This window comes from Contarinia nasturtii, unplaced genomic scaffold (assembly GCF_009176525.2).
Source record: "Contarinia nasturtii isolate CC-2019 unplaced genomic scaffold, AAFC_CNas_1.1 Cnas_scaffold_5898, whole genome shotgun sequence".
Lineage (NCBI taxonomy): Eukaryota > Metazoa > Arthropoda > Insecta > Diptera > Cecidomyiidae > Contarinia > Contarinia nasturtii.
The window spans coordinates 1-5,046 of NW_022203165.1; the positions used below are offsets into that span (position 1 = coordinate 1).

The window sequence follows — 5,046 nt, forward strand, 5'->3', positions numbered from 1 at the left end:
TTTTTTTTTCATTTGTCTTACCCCTAGACGTAAATCTGTGTACGCCCTGGATTGAATGATCATAACGTAATCTCAATATTATTCCATTTTCAAAAAGCACTCGAAACGAATATAAAAATTGTGCTATGGCAATTACTTTGATAAGTCTCGTATACACCATTGAAAAGAGTCGATTTTTTATAATAGAAGAAAATATTGAACATTTTTTTATACCATATAACTTTCGTGACGATGAAATTGAAATATTTGTTCGTTTTATTATCCATGTGTCTCGTAGTGAGATCAGCCCGTATCAATTCTGATTTGGATGAACAGCTTTTAAATGCCGCTAAAGAAGGTACACAGTTCAATCTATCATAAATGAGGTATAAAACAAATAAATTTTATTATCCACAAAACTAAAAACACGTGGACTCAATTTCAAATGCACTGGACATGTGTTAAAACATGAACAAATGCGATGTCACATCTCAGAAATAAGAACATATATTTTCATTAAATTAAATCAGTTTCAATGATTTCTTCAAATGTTATCATTCTTCTAGGCCACATCGAAGCAGCGACATATCTACGCAAACATGGAGCACATGCGTTTAAATGATCTATTATCTCTCATTGTCACTAAAGAAAAAGCACCTAGGGTTAATCACAAAGAAAAGAATGGAAATAAAGGAAATTAATCAATATGTAATGCAACGTAATGGAAGTAATGGAAACATATAATGAAAATTAAATATGTATAGCTTAAGAGTAAAGTAATCGTCACACCATAGCTGTCCGTTCGTTCGTTCGTAGAATATTTTTCGGTCTTTTTGTTCGTTCGTTCGTTCGTAGAAAATGAAATGTTCGGATTGTTCGTAATTTATGAAAATTTATTTCCTCAAAATAAACAAATATTGTGATACTAAATGTAAATTGGAAAAACCTTAAATCGATTTTTCCCACTTTTTCGATGGGAAATCGTGAAAAATAAGCAAAATATTGACTCTCAATATAATTTCAATATTTTCGACTGTCTTTCTGCTGTTACATGGCAATTTTATATGAAACTCTCGGAGACTGGGTATAATGCACAAAAAAAGTGAAATTTTTTTTCTTACGCACACAAAAGACACCTTACCTCATGGAATAGTAATTTTTAAAGTAAGTATACCTCGCAAAGCACCCCAAACCAAAAAAAAAAACAACAATTTCTATCTAAACCCTTGAAAACATTCTTGGGGACACTAGAAAATAACATTTCGTCAACTCAGAAAAATTTATTTAATTTGCTAGGTCTTTTGACGATCTAAAAAAGGTCATCAATCTTAATCCAAACCGCCTTTACATTAGATTTCCCTTGTTAGGGATCTCCTATAGAATTTTGCCATCACCTCACCCCCTTGAAAAAATTCCCATGATCACCTTTGTTCTCGACAGAGTTTTTTTTATATTTGATTCAATTCATACAACGAAATTTTGTATAGAAAAATTTCGATTATGGTCTTTTTTGAACCGCACTATTACTCTATTTTATAGAAAAGAAAGGTGGCTCAAATTGAATAAATCCAATGCAATGTCATATTTAAACTTTTCTCATATAAAACATTTTAAATTCCTTTTAATATTTCAATTCAAAAATTCAAGAAAAAAAATCCAAAAGTGAAAACATGCCGATTTCATGGTTATCAGTTAAATACCTGTTCTCTTTTTTAAATACTATCTTATTCCATTTAAAACGTATGCCAGATAATTATCAATTCAAAAGAAATCTTCTTTATAAAAAAATTAATTTGTTTATGAATTACAATAATTTCAAGAAAAAATGTTTCATCGATTAAATAAGAATCCAATGTAAATAGTAATGACAATGCGACACCTACCGTAAAAATGCAAAAAGAAACTTAGTTGGTCTCCATTGTAGCATTTTGGTACGCCATGACAGCATCTTCGTTTTACTTGACCAATCGCAGAGAAGCAGAACGAAGATGCTGTCATGGCGGACCAAAATGCTACAATCCCAAATAAGTTTCCTTTTGCATTTTTACGGTAGGTGTCGCATTGGTATTACTTTTTACATTGGATTCTTGTTCAATCTATGAAAAAAAAAATTGAAATTATTGTTTTTTTGAACAAATAAGGGACCGAGTACGACGTTTCCCCCTTTGCTAAGCGAAATTAATCCGATATACGGCGCTGATGTAAATGTCACTCTATGTCATTCCACAATAATACATTTTTTGGCTTGACAATATATAAGCTCTTCATTCAACATGCATAATTTTTGAACGGTCGAGTAAAAACCAGAAACATATCTTTAAATATTCTTCTTACGTTTTTCATAAAAATTCTCTATATTTTAAAGGATCGAGTACTATTTGTCAAAATATTTCCCCCTATGCCAAGCGAAATTAATTCGATATACGGCGCTGATGTAAATGTCACTCTGTCATGTCAAGAGAAAATCTGAGAACCCTTGTTCAGAACAGAGCTGGGCACGAACAGTCGGTCGTTCGTTCGTACATTGAAAAAATATGTGCTTGTGGTCGGTCGTTCGTTCGTTGAAATCATGAATGATCGGTCGGTCGTTCGTAAAAATTGAAATGTTCGTTGTGTTCGTTCGTATGTGCGATCGAACACCGAACACGTCCGGACGTTCGGATGTTCGGCGCAAAAATTGTCAAGTCAAGTTTACAATTCTCTGTTAAATTTTTTGAAATTTACAAAAAATAATAATAATTAAATAAATGAATTTTAATTTGAACACTAACAAAATATTAAATTTCCTTATTACGAATTTTAGGAAATTCCATATATTTGGTATAATCTATACCTGAAATAACCTCACATTTTCAATGATGAAATAAATATAGATGAATTTCATATCATTTCGTAATAAAAAAAAATTATAATTTCAACACTTGAGAAAGAAAATTTATATGAATTAGAAATTATTTGAAAATTTATTTATTTAAATATTTTTTTCTTTAAATTTGTACAATTATAAATTATTTAACCACCCTGATTTTACAATTTTGCTTCGAACATCCGGACGTCCGCACGTGTTCGGTGTTCTATCGCACATACGAACGAACACAACGAACATTCCAATTTTTACGAACGACCGACCGACCATTAATAACTTCAACGAACGAACGACCGATCACAAAAAAGGAAAAAAACGCACACGAACGACCGATCACAGTCGGACATTGATGTTCGTGCCCAGCTCTGGTTCAGAATGAACAAACGTTTCAATTTATTAGTGCAATAAAAGTTGTTATGAATGAAAAAGGAAAAGAAGAACTTTTCAGTATGTCTTGCCGATTTCAGGTTCGTTCGATTCATTTTCAAATTTTATTGAAAATATACAAAGTATATTTTTAGCACAAATCAACAATTTTTTAGAAAACTATGACGGGAACATTTAATCCATCAGAAACGAATTTCCGCATTCAACCCATACAAATTGACGAGCTATTAGGCTATGAAAATAGATGCTGACACGAAAAAACATCAAGCTTTCAACAACTTTTTTTAATCAATAAAAACTGGGTATAGATTTAAACCAAACACTTTTATCTGAATCAAAAATGAGATCTTTTTCGTTTCTTTCATTTTTATTTTTTCAAATATTTTTTTCTACTTTCATCGAATAAAAAACTAACCACTTGACTCATAGATGGCACTGACGCCAAGTCAATATTCAGAATGAAAATATATCGTTTTGCCTGAAATAAATCGTTTTTTTCTTGGTGTAGAAATTCTGTTTCGAAAAATGCCATTCAATATTTGAGTCCATTAAACCAATCAAGTTTTTAAATCAAAAAAATACTGTGACAGATTCCGTGCATCATTCGATGATGTGTTTCATCTATCAGGGAGTATGTGATAAATGTTCCCTCATACCGGTTTCAGTGTGATTCGGTTTGGATGACATTTCTGTAAATAGAAAGTAAGGCGGTACACACACACTTCGATATGTTATTATCCAAAGTGCGGTTCGCATTCAGTGAGTTCATAGCTATCAAACATTGAGATAATTTGCAACGTTTGCACTGCGACTTGTATTTAATTATTGCTTAGTCATAATTTTTCGTTTCGTCAACAACATTGGACGAGAAAACAGTATCTCCCAAACAAGCGCTGTTCAAATCTAGAATTAATATATTTTGGTTATTGATTGTGTGTTTTATTTTAATAAATTGAAAATATTTTCGCATCAAATACACAGTTTGCGCTCATTTCTATTGAATACACTTTGTTGTTGTTGTTGTTATTGTTTCCTTGTTGTGTGTGTGTGTTAAATTGTGGAATTTCTTAAAATATACAATTTGCTATTCCGGACGATAATTATCAGATGTGGGCTCATTGAAATTGGTCAATTTTGAAGATTAACACACTTATTAAATGTGAATCGAATTAACCAAAAACCACTTGTGTTCCAAATGAACTAAGAAAAAACTTTTTTTTAAGTTTCAAGATAGATAACATTGTTCATGGTGTGTGTGCAGCTTATCTATGGATGAAATATCTATACGAACCAAACTTGAGTGGTTTTGTTTAGAAACTATTGAAATATTCATTTGTTCACATTTTGTGATAGATTTTGGACAATTAATCGCAATTTTACAATTTTCTTTCGTTTTTAGCAATTTGAAAACATTTCGAAGCTAACAGTATGAGCCGTTTAAGCAAAGGTGACCCTAGTAGTTACTCTGAGCCAGAGAATGTTGTAACCCGGCACACCGAATTGTTCTGGAATATTGATTTCGACAATCAAACGATCAGCGGTGAAGCCATCTTACACTTTGACATCGTTGCCAAGGAAATCGAACGCATTGTGAGTTTGTACTGAAACTGGATATATTTACATGTTTTTTTTATTCACATAGATCATATTTTCAGTCCATTTTTTTGCTTGACATGATTCATATCACATGAATCACTTGAAACTTAAAACGTCAAATCCACTCAAATTTCACGCAATTTCTTCTCTGCCCATTTTTTACATTTGCATTTTTGTTTTGTTTTGACAGTTACTCGATGTAAGCGAGCTGACAATCA

The 5,046-nt window shown here is 31.6% G+C and overlaps 2 long non-coding RNA genes across 2 annotated transcripts; both read left to right on the forward strand.

Annotated features, from left to right (window-relative positions):
- Positions 1-129: 129 nt before the first annotated feature.
- LOC116351633 lies at positions 130-701 on the forward strand. The gene is made up of 2 exons (XR_004202178.1): positions 130-337; positions 546-701. It is a non-coding gene; the product is annotated as an uncharacterized LOC116351633 (long non-coding RNA).
- Positions 702-3,997: 3,296 nt separating this feature from the next.
- Positions 3,998-5,046, forward strand: LOC116351632. Its single transcript, XR_004202177.1, has 3 exons — positions 3,998-4,164; positions 4,632-4,822; positions 5,019-5,046. It is a non-coding gene; the product is annotated as an uncharacterized LOC116351632 (long non-coding RNA).